The 21,559-nt window shown below is 34.4% G+C and overlaps 1 long non-coding RNA gene and 1 pseudogene across 2 annotated transcripts in view; one reads left to right on the top strand and one right to left on the bottom strand.

Moving 5' to 3' along the window:
* LOC146722535 (uncharacterized) overlaps window positions 1-13,144 on the bottom strand; it is a 92,360-nt pseudogene extending 79,216 nt beyond the window's left edge. Inside the window, exons 1-2 of the transcript XR_014925118.1 lie at window positions 12,912-13,144; window positions 7,550-7,630 (exon numbers count right to left, since the gene is read on the bottom strand). The product of XR_014925118.1 is annotated as an uncharacterized LOC146722535 (transcript). The remainder of the gene's footprint in view (window positions 1-7,549; window positions 7,631-12,911) is intronic.
* LOC114930600 (uncharacterized) lies at window positions 10,908-11,822 on the top strand. The gene is made up of 2 exons (XR_003819485.1): window positions 10,908-11,120; window positions 11,222-11,822. It is a non-coding gene; the product is annotated as an uncharacterized LOC114930600 (long non-coding RNA).
* Window positions 13,145-21,559: the final 8,415 nt, after the last annotated feature.

Genomic DNA, 21,559 nt, shown 5'->3' with positions numbered 1-21,559 from the left:
TCTGTACGATATACCGACACCCTATTCCTGCCGAATTTATGACCGAAGTACCTGTCAGATAGGGGAACTAGTCGTACATCTCGGCCGCGGCGTCAGAATTTGCGCTATATGCGCCTATACAACGTCTTACCTGCACTGCATCGCGACAATGTAGTATCGCAACACGCGCGTTCAAAATAATCTCACAGTCAATACTTACGATCAACTTTAAGTTATCGCCCTCTTCCCGTCACGCGACGATCAGTACGAAATTTCTGCCGAATCGATCTCATAAGATACGGCTGTAATTATTTTCTAGTCGGTAGATATATTTGCATATTTTATCTAATTTGACCACTTGAATATATTCCTGTCAAGTGATACGGAAAAATGCACATAAGCCAAAAATTATTCATTTTGACAAATATTATATCTATAATATCTTAGGACAAATATATGTATAAGAAAATTTCTTCAATTAATTAAATATAATTTTAAATTGTAATTTCCTTGTTCAAGAGTCAATATGTAACGAACATATATCGTTCAACTTTAAGAAAAGCGAATATTCTTTATAATAAATCGAAAAAAGAATAAAGTAACATTTTGACATTTAAATATTTTCTTATATATTTTTTCCGATCAAAAGAGCAAAAATGTTCAAAATATGATCAAGTTAGTGTATCGATACATTAAATAAGTGCGATAAGTTCATCTATGGAGTAAAAAGTCTTAAGTTATAATTTTCTATCAATAGCTTATAGAAAATTATTGGATAAATATAAATGCGTACACTCAGAAAGTCTCGTCTAATAAATAATTTATATGTGTATATGGTGTATATATATATATATGTCTATTTATAAATAGAATCCCACGGATAATTTATAATTTACGATCAATATCCCAGTCGGTGATGCTCGGATAATAGCTAAAGAAACCCGATAAGAAAACTTTGTTTCTTCGATCGTTTTCTTCCACGAAATACCGCAAACACGTGCGTGAAATTGACGCGAAGCAGAGGCCGACCTCATAGTTGGCTGATTCCCTTTGTAAACGATACAAAAGGAAATCGGATCAAAACGTTCAATACACTTCGCTCGTGCACAATACAAACAAAGAGCAGTAACGAGAATTATCCCGGAATCATTTCTCTCTCTCTCTCTATTTCAAGTAGATTAATCGTTTTCGCGTTCTCTTCCGTCTTTATGAAATTTTATCAAATCCTAAAGTCGATTGAGCTCAGCGAAGAGGAAGAAAAAGATTCTCGGAAGGTTTACAAGCGCTTTTTTATTGCTAATACTTCTACTTTACTCCCGAAAGAAACTCTAAAAACTCCCGCGTCGATCTCGACGTCGGATCTCTTCGCAAAGATGATATTTTTTGTGCAAAGAGAGAGATTTCTTTTTCTTGAGATATTTGCTTGAGTAGGCTCGAGAGATTAAAGCGCACAAGCGGTTCCTGGACGGAAGCCCCAAGTCATCCGAGGAAAGATTCACAACGACCATTACTCACAAACGATTTAGCACCAGAATAATGAATACAACGATCTATATGCACCGGGAAAGCAGGAGTGAGTGCACAGGAGCTTGGGAGATGCTGCGAAACTTGAGAGCATCCTTCGCTCTTTCCTTGCGCCATATTGAATGCTTTTGCCGTAAAATCTTGAAGAAGTTTCGCGATGTGTCGCTGGATTGGAGAACCGTGACATTATTGATATCCTACCCTGCTGCGAATAAAGTTAGCATTCGAGACGCCTGTGACAGTCAAGAACATAGCCTGAGAATCTCGAGAGGCCCGGGGCTTTTCTTCTCTTTCAAACTTTGCAAAAACTTTTATTAAACGAAATCCATTGTCTCGTGCGTTTGAATAATATATGTAAATAATATAGTCGCTCGGTATTTAAAGATCTGCGAAGACACATACGAAACGTCAATAAGGATATACGTTCAAGAGAACGCTTCGAGCAAGAAATTTTTAATTCGTCCGGAAGTCAAGACCATTTCCAGTATCTGTAATCAATACATTCCAACGAGTGCTGATGCTCTCGGAGCTTTTCACCTCTCTCTCTCGCTCTCTCTCTCTCCCCTACAATTCTGTGCGTCATTGACGGACGCCAAAAACTTTGCCGATAAATTCGATCTCAGCGAAATACGCTGCCGGTTAACGATCCGATTTAAAGCTCGACGACCGACCTTAACAGCCCGTTTGACGCTCGCGCGTGCCTTTCGATATTTTTTTCATTTTCCGAATCGAAATGATAAGCGCGGCAATCGAGATGAAGAAATATTCGCACTTATTAATTAACGACTATTACGTTGAATCGATAGGATAAAACAGGAGAGCGTTACGTGATTCGTTTCTCAAGTTCCCTTTACATTAAGACGACATTTTTCATCGTGTGATGAAAAAAAACTCGTTTTCCATTTACGACTGTAATTAATATTTAGAGATTCTTTATTGCAAATCGGTAAATCCGCGTCGTTCGTATTATAGAGAAGCGCGACGAGAAAATATGATTTGCGGATATTTTCGCAGAGAAGGTCTTACATCTCTCGATGCAATTTTTATTCCACCTCATTTCATTTGCCCTCTAGGATTTTTACCGAAGCAAGCTACCGCCATAATCCGCGAGCAAAGAAATGATATTTAAGATTCTCCCGAAGAAATCGATTTCCTGACCGTTGCAGACGAGCGCGCCCAGACGTCTCCACGAAAAGTGCCTCGCGCCTTCATAAATGAATCAAGTTGTACGCCGGGCCGTAAGTCACGAATAAAAAGCGCAGGATCGTAAAGTCTGAGAAATGCTCTTCGCGAAATGTCGCATCCGCGAAGATCGCGACGTTAAACTTACCTTTCGGAAGGAAAGATTTATTCGCGCCGCAACAACGCGCGATCTACGAGGGATGGCGTGGAATTTACGTCAGAACGCTGTAAACTTTATAAAAATTATGGCTGACGGCTCAAGATCGATATACTTCCTTTGAATATTAGACTCGACATTAAAAATAATTGAAGATAAGCAAGATAAAGTGATCAAAATAATTTTCTCATTTTAATCTCGCGACATTTCCCGACCGATTTGCAATTAAAATTTCACATACTATGAATGAAGGTTATTATTCCAGTCATTATTCAATGATTCTTCATCAAATATTTCGCAAAATACGTATAATATTTGGAATCACGTAATATTTCGTATATTCACCGTTAATTAAACCTAGTCCGGTTTCAACAAAAACGACATGCTACCATTTTATATTTGAATCCGCTTAATCAACCTGCAATAAAATAAATCGAAAATTTAATGAATAATAGGAACTATTGCAAAGTTAAGCTTCTCGATTAATTACCGCCATTACGATCCAACGTTCCTCAATTACGCCAGATATCAAATATCTATTATTTTCCTCACAATTAAATAATAATTTGTAATTTAACTAATATCTCATCATTAATTGGTATAATTTTATTGTACACGCGCCACAATGTCTACTGTAGCAGAGTGTGCTGTGTACTGCAGCAGCTTTTTTTATAACTTTATTTTCTCGAAAAAGTGCGAAAGAAAGAGATTTATATATACATGTATACACGTTACTTCGTCATATAACGCCGCAAGTTTCCATAGTCGCAAATCGCATTCCTCCGTTATAGTATTTCCGCAGAGAGCGACATTCTCACGTCGGTCCACGTTCTCGATGCTAGCGTAAACCGCGGCAATCCCGTGTGCTCCAGTTTTTCACAGCAACTAAATAAGGTACGCCGAGTGCGAAAAAAGCGCCGGCAGGAAAGTGCTGCATAAGCAAAGCGGATTTCTCAGCGTTGTAGGTCGCAGTCGTACTGTTCCATCGGATTGCGCCATCCTCACGCAAATGTATCGTCACGCAAATCCAAAAATTGTTTCGGAGGGTTCGCGAATTCCATTTCGGAGTAAATAACTCGAACTTGCGTTCGCTATAAACAAACAATCTTAAATTTCCCTTATCTCTCGTTCATTTCTTCGGCAGTATGTAATAATCGCTGAACCTTTCAGATCGCGAGCTTTTATGATGGCTAAAATTTTAATGCATACGAGGAAACATCCGAGATTAATTTAATGAAATTCTCGTTTAGCGGTCGGTTGCCATTGATGTTAGTTTCGCGCTAACTTTACGTTAAGTGAATTTTCTTTCTTCGTCTATATCATGGATGAGACTATAATCTAGGAAGCGCGACGCAACGAAGAGAGAGAGAGAGACTCGCTAATCCGAGCTTACTCGACCCTAACTGTTGGTACAGCAGAGGGCTTTAGTCTGCTTGATAAGCCGTAAGCAGCACGAATATGCTCGCAAGGATGCTCAAAGATGCATCAATAGCGGAGAAAAATAAAATAGTACACTGGAAAAAATGACTAAATTAATACATGTTTAGTTCAATACTGTCAAATAAATCACTTATTTGAAACAAATAAATATTTATTTATTTTGAAAAGGATTTTCTTATATCAAATAAATATTATTGGTGTCAAATAAATGATGTATTTGACAGTACTGAAATAAATACTTGTAAAAATTAACTAAATTTTTGTCAGTGCACGCGAGTCAAATAACGTTAATACACTAGATAGAGTGTATCCAGAGTGGAATACAAGGGATCTCCCACGCGCGCATTCCGCATGAAAATACGACGTGTGAAGGAATAGTTGTCCGCACACACTATTTCGTTGTAAATGGTAAGGAATAAAAGAAAGATACGCGCGATACACCAATGTTGCAATCCGCGAGCGTATTTCGGAATGCCCCGAGGCTGCTTCCGCATTTTCAATTCTCGCCGTTGCGGAAAAACGAAGCGCACGTTTGGCGGCACGACGCCTATGATTTACGTGCAATAGCAACCAGTGCCATTTACACCCTGCTGACAGGTAATCCGGTCCAGGAGGCCGCAGTGCGGCACGATTGCAGTCCGAGCGCGGCGGTGCAACTGCAGCTGCACCATTTTCGCTTTCGTAATACGCCGGCAATCCGACCGACCCCGAAGTTGCACGCGTTTTACCCGCATATTTCGCGTCGCTAGATAGCCCCGTAAGATCGTAGAGAGAAGCTCGGCGTACCGAAGAATGTATAACCGTGACCGGTATGAAAGAGTATTGCTTTCCGTGACCGAGCAGAATTAGTAGAGTGGAAAGTAGCGTATAAATCGAATAAACCAAAAAAACAAGTAATTGATTTAAAATTTCACTCAACGCAGAAACTCGATAATATGCGCTCATACGTATATATACATACACTGTTATTGCTGGTATATTGTTATTTTTTTTTGTTTTATTTTATCGAATCTGCCATTATATTCCGACGTACCTACTTTACACGTAATAAAATTTTTATAAATGCAGCTGTGGAAAAATGCAATTATATAACGGTAAGTTAATATTCCGCGAATGTTATTGTGAATCAAATTGGGATAATTACATGAATTTTTCAACGAGAACTGTGAAATAAATGGATTACGAGATAATTAAATTCGGAGTAGTATCCTTGACGATGAAGGAGGTCAACAAGCAAGGATGATGGAAGCATTAGTGTTAGAGGATACGAAACATCGTGGAACACCAACCAAGAAAGGCACACTGACATGACAACCTGAGAGACTTGAAATTATTACAAGAGGCTACTACTATATAACTCCTCTGCTGATTTATCTTTAATCCATTAACATTCATTATCAATAAGTAAGACAGTTTCAAATAGCTATTCTTGATAAATATTTATCAAGCTTAATAATAAATAAGTTTATTTTAATATACAATTAATATAATTAATAGCTGTGTCTATTACGTAAAATATAAAATATATTATGCTATAAGAAAACATTTTCTTTTAACTAAAGATAGCAGAATTGTATTAATTAAAAAAGCACACAACCGTGGAAAATGAAAGTATAAATTCGCGTTTTTGCGTAGGAACGTTAACCGTGTTTACGACGCTTATAAGAGGATGCGGAAATGAATATTCATGAAAATCATTCGTCGGAAAAGCAATTGCGGTTCCTTTCTACGTACGTATTTAACTTAACGATACGCCTTCCTGCGCGTTTTCTCCGCCTCGCCGCAGTTTAGCTACGCGAGAATTAGTTGCCTCAATCAGTGACGTAAGAGTTTAAAGTTTAAGATAAAATTATTCGCGGGAGGCACCAAACGCGCAGCCACGTACGTTTGAATATATTTCGCAAGTAGTTAAAATTTTAATTATCAAGGAGGAGAGAAAGAGATACGAAGGGAATATGTAATAAACTTGCTTTTCTTATCAAATTTGTTTACCTTCATCACGTAAGTTATTGAATGAATAATAACAGATATAAGTCAATATTCTTGGCAAAATCGAAAAATTCAAACTCCCAATGCATTCTTGTTGCTAGATTCGTGTTTCAAGGAGCCTCGACAAAGAATCAAAGCATGAGAAATGGTTCACGTGACAATCTGCAATTTTCTTTCGGCGACCTATTTCCTTCAATAACCATTCGAGTTTCCCTTCGTGCCTCCGTTCCATCATAAGAAAGACAACGTTGCCGTTGTTCTCCGACGAAGCGAAATCTCAGCGGGTGCCTCGGTTGCAGCTGTCGTACAATATGTATCTCTCACTCCATTCCGCGAGAGTCAAAGAATAACGAAAGACATGCTTCGTTTTAACTAAAAAACATAAAATACGACGCTACGTTTGAGCAACAATGATGCTCAAAAGAAAACAATGAATGTAACTTTTGCTGCACTTCGTTTCGGTAAATATAAAAACAAGGTCCCCTCTATTGATATATTTAATTAATCAATTTTCTTATAAAAAGTAACTTTAAAAATATCTTATAAAAATCTCTCTCAAGAAATAAATAGAATCTTAAAAAAAGGTTTTATAATATTTTTTAAACAGTTATTTGCATGAGATAAAATTTTAAAACCTACACAAATTTTAAGTAATAAACAACAAGACATCATTATAAATGTAGAAAACTAAAAAAATGTATACTCGGATGTAATATGAATAAAAGTTCAAGCAATAAAGCAAAAAATGCAGGAGTCATACAATGCAACTGCACTGAAATTTAATGGCGCTATTACCTGTGCGACAGCGTATCCTTTCGATGGTATGCAAGCACGTTGTAGTTTCATTGTCATGAAAAATAGTAAAGCTTGACCAGTCGCGAGCTTTACAAACATGCGTTGCAACAGTTATAAAATAGGTCAATCAAGGAGCAAAAAACTACGATTTATTATAATTATTATATTTTCAAATTTATATTATACTTTAGTTTTATTATATATCTTGAAAATTTGTGATTCCACTTTTCCCGTATAAGCAATTTCGTCGCGATAAAATATGAAATGTACGACAAAATATATTTGTCAAATAACATGTCTTATGATTTGTTTCTCAGCTAAATAATATACATATCATATATATGTATTATTACAATACATATATGTATATCAAAACACGTGTAACAAATAGACTATGGAAGTAATTGGTTAGATTCAAGCAGCAATAAATATAAATTTTATACGAAACAAATGATACCTTTCAAGTGAAATACGCTATCATACCTGCATTTTTTCGGGCTGGACGATGCGTGAAGCCCATAGTTACAGGAGTTTCCTCGTAGTCGACAAAGCAATTGGACTCACCTGTAATCATCAATAAAATATTTGTTAGAAATGTATCTCATAATAAATTATAATTTTAATAATGCATCAAACATTTTTACAACATCGATTAAGCGATACGAGAAAAAAAAAGATTTTATCTCTTTTAAAATAAGTTATCAAATAAAAACAGAAAATAGGATAACGACGTAACTGCAGACTTGACGCTCTCTGCTTGCATCTCTGACCTAGTTTTACGTTCTCTGAGGTTACGTAGCTACCTCATTGAACCATGACGTCACGGAGAAACGACATTATATCCTAGTGCTACGTAATCATCTCCTCCTTTCTCGATTTTCTCATGGAGACCAAAGAAAAAAAGGTCGATTAAACGACTTTTTCAATTTTTATTTATTACCCATAATTTTAAAAAAGCTGTCGTCTAAATTTATGATTTTAAAAAACTGTAATTTTTTCGCACGCTACGTTATACAGATACATATTTTTATAGTAGAAAAACTTTTATAACATAATTCTAAAAACAATATATCGCGAATAATTTATTATATAATAAAAATGTGTATATATAACCAAAAATGTAAAAATCACATAAAATAACGTTTATATGCATATAAAGTACCTAATATCAAATTTTATGTATATGCAGTCACGAAAGAGATGATAATAATCATCTGTGTAAATGTCACAAAAAAGTAAACGGCACGTGAGATTGGTTCTGTCTACAACCTTGACCTATATTTTTATATTTATGAAAGTATAAAATGTAAATCTCTTTATACATCAGCTGCTTATTTCAGACAAACGAATTATAGTTCCTGAATTTCACACAATACTTTTTAGAAACTTTTTTATTTAACATGAAATACATGGACAAGTAATCTTGCATGAAAAAAGTTGACGGATAAAATTAATTGTGAATCAGTTTTAGATTGAAATTATATATATATAAAGTTTAATTTTCATATTTTTCAGAATTTTACTCCTTTTAAAAATATATACTACATTACATCTTTAAAGTTTCATGAATTCTTAATTAAAATATGAGCTTAATTATATATATATATATATATATATATATATATATAATTAAGCTCATATTTTAATTAAGAATTCATGAAACTTTAAAGATCTAATTTTGCACATAATTGTTTTTGTGCTGAGTTAGTTGATGCAACGAATTTCTTAGATTTGTTTTGTACAATTTGACTTATGATATTAAATTTCAAAAATTTTTTCGAAATAAAAAGAGCATAAAATTTAAAATTCTAAAAACTGATTATAAAATCCATGGAAATCATGAGCATTATCATAAAAGCGACCTGCTATCATCAAAATTGTGATAAATCAGCATTATACATATATAAGCTGCTGCTTTATAAACAATTCGATTCAGAATCGTTCCAGAAAATACAATAAAAGTACGATATTCATATTTGAAAAGAAAATTCAATTTATTGGATTAATCAAAAAGTTTGCATTTTTTGTTTTATCAGTTTCAGAGTCACATAAAAAAAGTTTTCATCAATCTAATACTTTTTAAAAATAAAAATACATGTACATATATATATATATATTTGTTTTATTTATCAACATTCTGCATTTTATTTTGCAGTCTATGTAAAAAAAAATAATTTATATGTAAGAGAAAATAATTTATAAAAATATATATAATATAATAATTTCGACTTGATATCATTGTCGAATTAATCGTAAATTTAATTTATTTTGTGTTATATTTACAATTTCTGTTAGAAAAAGATAAAAAAAAAAGTGAATATCAAACTCGATCTCACTCTCGTTTTTAACTTACTGATGCACTTACAATCGTTACAGAAGTATGCAAAAAATATTTGAACGGATAAGAAACTCACTCGCGTTTGTACGAAGGATAAATGCGCGTGGAATGCGGGTCGCAAAGTTTAAAGACACCGTTTGCCGTACGGAAATATATTTATGTCGAGTACCTTGGAGAGATAGGGAGACATAAAACGCAATAAAGGGAAGAAGAAGAAGAAAGGGCACCGGGGAAAGGCAGGATCAGAGCGAAAGAAAGGTAAAGAAGAGGAAGAAGAAGCCAGCTTGATGCAGCCAGCCGCGAAAAAGCGTTCGTCGTTCTCGGGAGCGAGATCCACTTTGAGGAAAAAGGAAAATAAAGCAAAGTCGCAGCGTGTACCAACGGCCACCGTTCTTCCAACCATTTTCCGGCCCTACCTGTACCCATTCTTCCGGTACCCGCAAGTGGCCAGCTTGCTGCGTTACTTCATTATCCAAGAGAAGAGAAAAGCGGAATAGTAGAGCGCTAATTAAATTTTTCTTATTTGTGCCCGTAGTCGTAACATTCTTCGGATCTAGTATGCACTCAAACAGTCGCCTAAAGAAAGCTCTTTATTTACTTCATTCTTTTGGCCGATAATATATTTCCTAGTGATATTAGAAGAAACGAAAATTTCTTCTTTAAAGATATTGTCGAACTCGATGCATTACATTATTATAGTTTGTCTTAATCAATGAAATTAAGCACAATCAGAAATCTATCATCTCAAAGTTACAAAAAAGAAAATAGATATTTATCGTAATAAATAAAACGAAAGGGAGAGTGAAAGTGTGCTCAATTGGATCTCGAACTACTAACCGCGAAACTAAGAGAAAAACGACTACACGAGAGTAGAAAATAGACGACCAAGATTTATCGCGCTACAGTGAACTTTTTCCCCTTTCTCAATCGGGTAAATCGATCGGCAACGCCCGTCCGCTATTGGGGAGCATAATGCGATTTTACGACAGCGGGAATAAAAGGCCTTGAAAACATCCTAAGATAAGATCGTCAGAGATCTTTCTTGTCGTGCTTTGCTCTTCTGGTGCTCGTCGTTACGAAATCTACGTAGTAATCGCAGAGCCTCTCGATCAATTCGGAAGAAGCGAAATTGATATACGGCGAAGATCATTAAAGATGTAACGTTGAAGACTTGTAAACTTTTGACCCAATTTCGATTTTATTTTCCACAAAGTATGTTCCGAAACTCTGTACTAATTTGTTTATTAACGTAAAATAGAAATTTGGAAAACTGAATTATTGATGTACTCCGTAACGCGATAATCGTTGGATGGCATCTCGCTCGGACAAGAAGGTAGAAACGGAAGATAATCGAAAAGACAGAGAAGAGTGGTTACATCTTCGGGTTTATTTCTGGATGTCCCGAGGACGACGTCACGAGCCGACCAAAATAGCGTGCATGTACGTCATGTCTGGGTAACCCCCGTGGCAAATTTCGGAGACAGACGGCAAGGTAGGCGACGCGGCGCGAAGGCGCCAGCTGTTCGATCTGTCTCTCGCGGACTTGTGATAAACACGTGAACTCTGATTGTGAGTACCGTCTGACCCGGCGCATGTCGAAGTCAAATTGCGCGCGGAATCCTATCTGGATTCGCGCGATTAACGCTCCGTTTTTATTCTTAATGAATAATGTGATTGCAAAAATAAAGCAACTCGCCAAATAATTCTAAGTCTCAGGTACAGAGAATTATGTTGCCGACCCAATTGTGTGTGTCTGACATCTTTGCCTCTTTCATTTTATGAATTCATTAATTTCATGTATAACATCAATTATGTAGATTCAAGAATGCCAAGATAGTAAACAGGAAGTATATTTCGCTGCTGTTAATTAACGTTCCGTCATACTTCGCCAATCCATATTCAACTGCAAATCGACTTGACGCCGTATGAAAATTATTTCTCGACAGCGAGAGCTCATTCGTATTCCGTTAAACAGATGTACCGACAATTCCTCGTCTCGTTACGTTACGAAGATGAGAGAAACGGAAGGGAAGGAATCCAAGATGAGAACGAGAAACGGGAAGGTAATGAAGATGAGCAAGGAAACACAGGAGAGCGAAGGAGGGTAACACGTCTAAGGCACTTTTCTAGATACGCGAGAGCACAGCGTTATTCAATTAACGAAGGTTATGCTGCTCGTCGCTTCTGCCTTCATTACCTAAACTTCGTCTATTCCTGGTTTTCCTAATTTCCATTTCGGAATTAATAAATTTTTTGAAATATTCGAGGCTGATGTGAGAATTAAAAGAACTGCGATAAATCGAGCCGCAAGAAAAAAAGAACGTAAAATTAACGTTATGCATAACAATGATTAAAACATTTTCTGACGTGACGTGAATTATTTCTTCATTTTTAAAATAAAAAATTATTTGCAATCTACTATCTACTTGCCGAATTTATTTACTATATCTTTCTATTTTATTTACAAAGAGTTCCTTATAAAACAATAGATTGTTTTGAAAATCCGAGAAATAACTCGAAATAAATCGATAGAATTCCATGCACTTAATTCTAAAACTGTTGAATCTATTGTGCGGAATTTTCTCGACCTTCGACAAAAACGTATGCTTAACTGACCGATCTGAAACATTGCCAAATGTTATTTTACGTAACACTGACTTAGATTCATTCGAGCTACGTGTAAAATAATAGAAAATGACACTTTTTACTCTGTCTCTCTCTTTTTCTTCTCTTTCAAATAATGACATTAATCGCACAGTAGTAGATTTTAAATAATAAGATAATTAAAAATATAATTTTTTGTCGATAAAATTTCATTTCCCTTAAAAGACACTAAACAAGGTAAATTTCGATGTACGTGCCATATCGATGGCTGGAAACAATTAACGCGCATTCCTGCGTCCAGACAGCTTTCAATTAATCCGGTAATACAACATTCGAAATTGCACATCGAATTCCAGAAAGCTTAACGTGACCTTGCATCTAAATCATGTAAATTACATTCAAGCATAGGTATCGAGACAGAAGTCGCATAACGACGTCCACCGCATGCTCGTATTGCAGCCGAATTCTGCATATTGTAGGACTGCTCGTAAATCTCTGTTGTGAAACGATCAGCGAGTTCCACACGTGGTATATGACTATTTCATTATCAAAAGAGGGGTTTCAGTTTCACCGTACAAAGCAAGCACGATTCTATTATTCACCCGATCGTGACCGATTTTATCAGTCAGATTTATTATTGAATACTATGCGAAAATAAATTATCTACAAATTAAGAATTTTTAAGAAATTAATTATTCAAAATTTCTAACCGGGACGGAATTATGTGTATATATTTTTATTTCATGTATTTCTTGCACAATTATCTAGTGCAATTAATTCTTACGTTTATATTAGAATTGTAGTCGAGAAGAAAAAAGAGCAAATAAAAGCTCAACTTTGAAATGGAGTTTAAACACACACACACACACAATAAAATATGTAATACAATCTAAAGTTATTTACCCTTTATATTTCTCGATGTCTGGTGATCCAGATTTCCCATTATTTTTCGTTGCATTACGTACATAATGACCCATATGACAGATATCACTGGCGCCCACATGTCGCAAAAATCGCAGACTATGTGGATTAATACGTGCTTTTTTGAATTACAAAATTAATTCGTCGCCAAAAACTTTTGCATTGTAAAATTTACACGAGATTAAATACAGCGCGCTATTGACACTTTCCAAGCGCGAACAAACAATTCATTACGCGAAATAATAATTAAAAATAAAAAGTATATTTACAATTGTATATATTATATATGCGAGAAGTTACGAGAAACTCGAGCCAGATAGAGTAACGATCCAGATCATCAACCGTAACAAATGGTAGTCAGTTTGACAAATCACTCTGAAAAGAATGTTAGCACACACAAAATGTAATACTTTACATTCGAAAAGCTATATTCATATGCGTATATAAACGCTAGTTAAAATGAACGTCATTTATCGATAAATATAGAGAGAGAGTGGTATGCGCCACTGATATATTAAGTATGTCACTAAAAAATTAAGCATGTATATATGTACATGTATTCCCAAAATATTAACAATAACAATAGTGCATCTCGGCAATCCGCCAAGTCAGTTGGTATTTATTTGCCTTGCTTATAATACGTGATGTTCGATGACACGTGACACTCAAAGATTACATAAACACGGATCTCGCCGATTTTTTTTTCGAGTCGCGGCTGCTGACGAAAATGAGCCGCTCCCTTTTTGTACTCATCAAAGCGAATCTTCGCAGACAGATCAAAGAATTTTCGCGACTAACGGCGGAGGAAGTGATGTGCGAGTAAGAAAAAACCCCAACGCGATAGTCGTCACGCTAGCAACAAGCGTGGGCACGCTTCAAGATTCGACTGCTGCATCTTATCCTAAATTTAGCCTTGTCGGTTGCGTCCTACATTAGAAGGATCTAGCCGTATGTGTACGTAGATGATGTATGTATATACGTATTTATGCGTATATAACTGTGTAATGACGTTTTGAGACTCGCGCGTCGGCCAATGCGTGTGATGTGAAACGGAAATCCGACGTCTGCGTTAAAATCTTTTAATTTTATTAATATACGTATATATATAGATATATGAAAATTGCCGTGTTCGTATAGTTATTGTATTGATATTGATAATAATGTATTATTTTAACGTACACAAATTCATTACAAAAATTTAAGTATATCAGTATTATTCCTTTGTCAATTGTTTTAAATATTTAAATATGTACACATTATTTGAATACTTTGAATAATCCGACCATCTGTTAAAACATCATTTATTTAGTTATTGTGTATATAGGAAGAGTGATTATTAAAAAAGTATAATCTTATAAGAATAAAATCAAGACAAGATCTATCAAACATTAAATGATATATATACATGTTTCTTTACAATTACACGTTTAATCTTACTATATCTTCCTAACGATAAATACATTATAAAGTAAAACAAAGGACAGTCTTGTGTAAGATTTAGCGTAGCACAGCAATGTCATGTATAGATACGTCAACGAGTATAAAAAATGAGTGACGCGATCAATACGCGGACGTATGCCACGTGGCAACGTTCAGTGGACCGTTCAGTCTCGAGACGCAAACTATCGATACTAATTGGCAGCCACAACTAACATTTGATGCCAAATATATCCGAACCAGAGTATAACCCGGTAGCGATATCGGCCAATAATAATTGGAGCGACTAACCGAATCAACGGCACGATAGAAAGGTCTCTGTTGTAACGTAATAGAATCTACTGTAAACGATCTATTTAAACCAATTATAATAATACATAATATACGCATGACGTGTGGCATAATTAATATTAATTTATGAATCGGAACAAAATAATTTGCAGCGCATTTAGAACATAATGTGCGCTTTGATTTTGCGAGCGCGTATTGAATAATATACGTATACATAGGCAAATAACGTGGTTTATCGATATTAAAGCACAATCGAGAATTATCCTCTCATTGCGCGCAATACTGTATGTTAATCACTCGCCATCGAATACGAACCAGGACAAATTCGTGTGCACGCGCGTATACAGGCGTACATTATTCTCCTCCGTATACAATTAAGTTCACCATCGAAGCACTCACAAGTAATGTATGCGACACGAATAATTCTATTGATTTCCCTACGCTTCGCCTTGATATTAATCGATACGAATCCCTTTCGCAAATGCACCGTCCATTAACGATCGAACTCTCGCACATCGCTTCGCACATTCAGTTCCCTAAACCCTAAAGGAACCGTTTAGAAGGCTTCAACATCGATCTTGATATGCCTTGAGTACGGACCAGTTTAAAAAAAAAGAGACAAATATTCCTCGCGCAGGCTTTATGTAACAATGAAATCTCCATATCCGTCCAAGTGCGTTTTCTTATACACATAATATTAGAAGGAAGAGAAAATAAATAAAAATAAATATAAAATAAATATAAATATAAAATAAATATAAAATGCAAAAAAACACGACAAAATGATTGTATCTTTAATATAATCGCATATCGCTTCGCACATTCAGTTCCCTAAATCCTAAAGGAAACGTTTAAAAGGATTCAATATCGATCTTGATGTCTTGAGTACGGACCAGTTTAAAAAATATTTCTCGCGCAGGTTCTATATAACAATGAAATCGCCATATCCTTTCAAGTGCGTTTTCTTATACACATATATTAGAAGGAAGAGAAAATAAATAAAAATAAATATAAAATAAATATAAATATATAAAATAAATATAAAATGCAAAAAAAACACGACAAAATGATTGTATCTTTAATAACCATTCGCATTTTATTGTTACTAATTTATCGTTGCATTAGAATATGCAAAAACGTTGATTTTTTTACTCGCAAGAAAGTGCATTTTCGATCAACGAGACTCTGATACTTTTTTAGTCATTTTGCGGTTCGATGAAAGAGAGTTTGCCAAGAGCTCTATACGCTAATACCGAAACATGAAAAAGTCTTCCGGCCAACATCCCAGTTATGCCTTTCAGCTTCGTGTTCAAGCTTGTTGATCTTTTTACGTGCATCGATTTTGAGCATTTTTCTTCCAATGCGATCAGTTACTTTACCAAATTTTGCATAATGATATAATTTGTCATCATGTTATATAAATTGCACAACACATTACAGAATATTCAATTTCGCATTATGATTTTGTTTAATGAAATGTATGCCACATATTATTCTATCATCGAGTTAATTATTATCTAATTTGCAATGCAAATCGAAAGTTGGAATGAAATCAACCGCGTACATCTAATCGTGCTAAATTCAGCTGAGATTAATATCGTCAATAAGCAAACGCGGAGAAAGCAAAGTGGAAAGGGACAGGAAGTTATGAAAAGCGGAACAAGGCGCATACTTGCTGGCTTAAACGAACATTAACGAGGTCGGTTAACCCCAATGCACGATGGCCTGACGGTAGAAACCAATGCAATGAAATATCTGCAAACTTCGCGCGCAGCGCAGCCGGAAGCCACTGGCGAATTGTTTTGCCGAAACTTGCACGGTTGTACAGGTGCATTTGCCAATAGGTGTATTCCTAAAGCTGCCGGAATGACGAGAGAGAAAAAGAGAGAGAGAGACCCAATTTAAAGTGCACCTTCCCTTCCCCATTCTTTCCCCCTCGACGTCGATTTCGCATTTATTTTCGATCGAGAGTGGCGATTTTAATCCCTCAGATTACATCCCGAGACCGATGTATCACGAGCCGATGGTTTCAAAAACTTTGTAATTAGATTTTATTGGAAATAATTGAAATTTATTTAAATATCGAATCGCAATAACTATATAATTTCGATAAAACAATTTGTAGCATTATAATCAAAACCATCGATCATCAACCAGTTTGCTCTAAAGTATTTTTTAACATACATGCTGTGAAGTATTTTTTAACATAGTATATAAATATCTCGTATTATTAATTTACAAAAATTGTGAAAAGATTGCAAATCTTCCTTCTGCAATATATGCAGAATATGCAATCTCTATTTGTCTATGATAGAAATTTGCATGTCGAAAACGAATGAGGCAGATGCTAAGGGATATAACGAGGCGCGTGTTTAATTTATCGCCTACTAGGAATCTCGCTGAAATGTCTATTTTCTTCGACGGGTTAAGAATAAAGCCAACATGTCACTCTCGATCGACAGTGTCGTCGGAAACAATGGTGATGGATGTCGAGCGGAATATAACGAGTGTCTATAGATGGTATGTATAGCAGGTGTTGTTTGCGACAACAGGCCTTTGCAATAATGCTTTATGATGGAGTTCGCCGAATTATGCTACCGTCATATGATAAAAATACGAAAGTCAGAGCGTCATTGTTAAAAATACACAGGAAAAGTCCACAGAGGGACTCGTATAAGAGTATATTGATAATTCATACACGGTTAATAAAATTTTTCCAATAATCGACCACATTATTATTCAGTGGTGCCGAAAGAAAAAAACATCAAGATAAATTTATTTTATCTTGACAATATATACAGTTCTGATAACTTTTTTTCTGATGTAACGTTTCTGAAATATTGCTTTACAAATATTTCAAAATATTGAATGTTAAAAATAAAATTTAATTAATAAATAAACAAATTAATCATGAAAGTAGTGTGTAAAAAGTTTCTATCAGAGATATAAGATATTTTTATTTAAAAAATTTGACGATGTTATAAATGATATAAAAATATAAATCTTCTAATATCCGATTATTTTTCATAAATAATATTGCATATTTTATCATACAACTATATTTATTATATTTCGTGGCGGTGTCATCGTATTAATGGCAACTATGCAGCAAAAGCATTCGATTGCACATCGTGCTACTTAGAGACTTTGCGCAGAAATATTCAAGTCGAGAGTATCAAACTTTTTTCCAGACACGAGATTATAAAATACGACAGGCAATAACTATAAAGACACAAACCAGACTGTCGAAGTACCTACACCAATCTATCTACATATAATGTAAATAGGTAAATATCGAAGCTCCTGTGTGAAACACGGCAAACACATCTCTGCTTTGGGAAGAGCACATAAGCTCTTGCCCCACTTCCCATTCATTGCTCTCATTATCAGGCATGTCATCTCCTCTTTCGTCCTTTATTGCCGCATCTTCTATCATATACGAGCGTGTATTTGCCGTACATGTACAAGATAAAGTATTACATTGTGTGAGAACAAAGAGCTTGTACATAAAACGCCCACGGGTCTCTGCTCACGATAGCTGCGATATTTCAGACATCGATCGAATTCGAATTTCATTCGCTCGAAATCATTTCACAATCCGCAAGAGTTTATTCAAAGCGTTTATTTATATCTTGAAAGTAAAAAAGAGTATATATTTTTATAATAGCGTAATTTCTCTTATTCAATAATTGGATTTTAAAAATTCCATACAAAAAATATATCCAGTCCTTAATTTAAAATAATAGGAATGTAAAATTTAAATTTTTATTAAATTAATTTCGAGTATATCATAAAGCGAATGACAACAATATTTTTATAATAAATTAAATATATAACTGTGTGCTACCCTGTGATAAAGCAAAAATTTAATTTTACAATTCAATAATGTCTTTTGAAAGATTTACAACTTATATTTCGTGATAAAATGTGAAACAATATACGATATCCAATTAAGATAAAGAGGTGAAAGATCACGTGCAATTGTATACTGTACGTGAAATACCTGCACTGCACACATGTACGAGAGAACATATAAGACTCGTAGGTTGTCAAGCTAAGCAAACTACCGAGCCATAAACCATCCACGACTCCCTGTATTTCTATCTCTCCACGTCTTCGTGGGTTCGTCTACAAAAGCGCATACACTGCAGAAATTGAAAACTATCGTTGCTACGACCTTGCCATGTGTTTCGTCTTACAAATTAAAAGCGCACTACGACGTTTGACCAAGTAATCCATAACACAGAAAATTAAATTTTTGCAAAATGATCCAAGACAGCAATATAACTAGCAGAAACATGAAAACAATATACAATTTTAGATAAGATATTTCAGCGCAAGTATGGCACATATTTTCAAATAACGTATATAGTTGATAAAAAATATTTTTATAAAGTATAGATATATATTTTATAAATTTATTTTATAGAAGATTTTTTGTGTATTAGTGCACATTATTAACGCAGAAAAAATTAATAAAACAAACTTTTACAAAACTGTTACGATGTTCAATAACCATTTAATAAATATTATACACATATTTAATATTTTCTTTTTATTTATTGAATAATTATTGATTATTAATATATTATATTTTTTTAAATTTATTAAATAATTATTGAGCATCGTAACAGCACTGTAAAAGTGTTTTGTTTTTTTCCGCTTTGATAATACACACACACACACATACACACATGTACGTACATGTATAAAAAGTCTTCTATAGAAAAAAAAATATTTCCGACTTGTCGTTGATCACTTTAGCAATGAATGTGCCTATTTTAGCGTTAACGCTATTTACGCCCGAATGCCCTTCTGAATACATCCACCGTGGCCTACATACGCAGAAGTTCAGAGCTGAAAAGAATCAATACGTTACCTTTACCTCTACCTCGTTTCCGCACAGCACGTGCTACCGTACAATAGTTATTCTCTACACGACTGTGTTTTTTAATGCAATCGCTAACTCCGAGCCATATTTTTTTTAGAAAAATTTGTAAATTTCAATAAATATAATAATATAACGTATACATTTGTAAAAAATATTACGAAATACGGCAGGAACACAGCTGGGATATTTGAACCCCGAGATATCGATTTTTCACGCGAGACTGTTTGACGCGCTGCTGCACCACGCTCACAAACACGTGGCATTCTAGAATTATAACCTCTGATTCACACAATTCCGCATAATATCACAAACTGCACATTATTCATGATATCCCCAAAGTTCCAATTATTTATGCCTTTTTATTTTGTCAAAGACAATACTGTTAAATTTAATAAATGCAATCAAAATACAAAATTATCTGTAATATACATATTTCAATTTTTATCTTACATATATTCATATATAATAAGTTGGTTTAATAGTAAAAAAAATATTGCAAAATATCATATTAAAAGTAAAAACTTTAATAATTTAACTTTAATAAAAATTGTAATTTTGAAATATTAAAAGAAATTTTTCATTTTTAGTTTAGCAATCGCGGCTTCAAGAGAAGTCTAAAGTTTCGCTTCCGACTTCTCGAGAAATATACTTAAAGAAACCCATCTCCATTGTAGTACGATCGATTCCTCGACGATAGCATAATTAAAGATTGATTCAATGTTAAATATATTCCAGTAACTTTCGAAATTTCGCGATCGTCCGCTTTCGTGATTTAAAGGAGGAGTTAAATTTAAACCAAACGACAAGTTTAAATTATACTAAAACTTTATGCGCTGTTACGGTGCGACGTGATTTTAAACAAACACCCATACATATTGTCACTACAAGATTCTAATTAAATGGCTAAAGTGAATTACGTTTGAATTTTGAATATTAAATTCGAAATTTTACAAAAATTAAATAGTCTATTTTTAACACAGAAAATTATTGGAATACACGAAAAGAAATCTAAAAAGTATTGCCATGTTTTTACAGTCTATGAAAATTCTTCACTTAATTTAACATAATAAAATAAAATATACTTTTATATACATGTTTAATATTTCAATATTTCAATGTAATATTTTAAAAAATGTTAAAACTATCTAAAGCGTGAGATATAATCATGAAATATTCAAATTTCATATTTAAATTGCACGTCCAGTGTAAGAGTTAACATTGATATACACATATGTGAAATGCTGCAATGAATATTATCTTGCCACTGCATGTGATAAAGAAAATTGTAAATTTAAAAGCAATTCTAAATTCAAAATTCCACGAGATATTCTGACTCGGCGATGAAATCTGAAATATCTCGCTATTATAGAGCAAGGTTAGCTTTAGAGAGCGTTCACTTGAAATACGCCGTCACTTAAAAGCAAGGCGACCAAGAGTGCAATTTCGAGAGCAAAATCGTCGGTACGCTAGTGGTGACCGAGCCCATGGCCGTGAGTTACTCGTCGCATAACCGTGGCAAAAGAGCCTCGCCTAGAGCCGAAATTATTGCGTTTTCTTGGCCCCTGTTCAAACACTGGCTTATGCCGCGACGACGGCGATTATTGCGACATCGCCAGACTGGCCTATATCAAAGAAAATCGCATAAACGAGAAGAATCCCCGCATGTCTCCGATATTGGCCCTGTGGTCCACGTGCGAAGATTAAACGCGAAAACAATACGGTTAATTCCTCCCTTCGTGAAGCTCTTATGTAATTTTGAAATAAAAGAAAAAATATCTGATATATTACAATAAATTATACTTCATTTTAAATGCATTTGAAATGTTGTCTATTATGACAGAATCCATTATGTTATACAAATATGTATACAAATGTTATGTATACAAATTATATTATTTTCTAACGAAATTTCTAAATAAAAAATTCTAATATATCAAATAAGAAAATAAATTTATAAATCTAAATATTATATGTATATATGAATAATATTACAATATATAAAACGAAATTT

This window comes from Nylanderia fulva, unplaced genomic scaffold, assembly GCF_048542155.1.
Source record: "Nylanderia fulva isolate GAGA-0341 unplaced genomic scaffold, ASM4854215v1 Scaffold30, whole genome shotgun sequence".
Taxonomy (NCBI): Eukaryota; Metazoa; Arthropoda; class Insecta; order Hymenoptera; family Formicidae; genus Nylanderia; species Nylanderia fulva.
The sequence above is the reverse complement of the archived record's forward strand: the minus strand, read 5'-3'. Positions and strand labels throughout refer to the sequence as shown.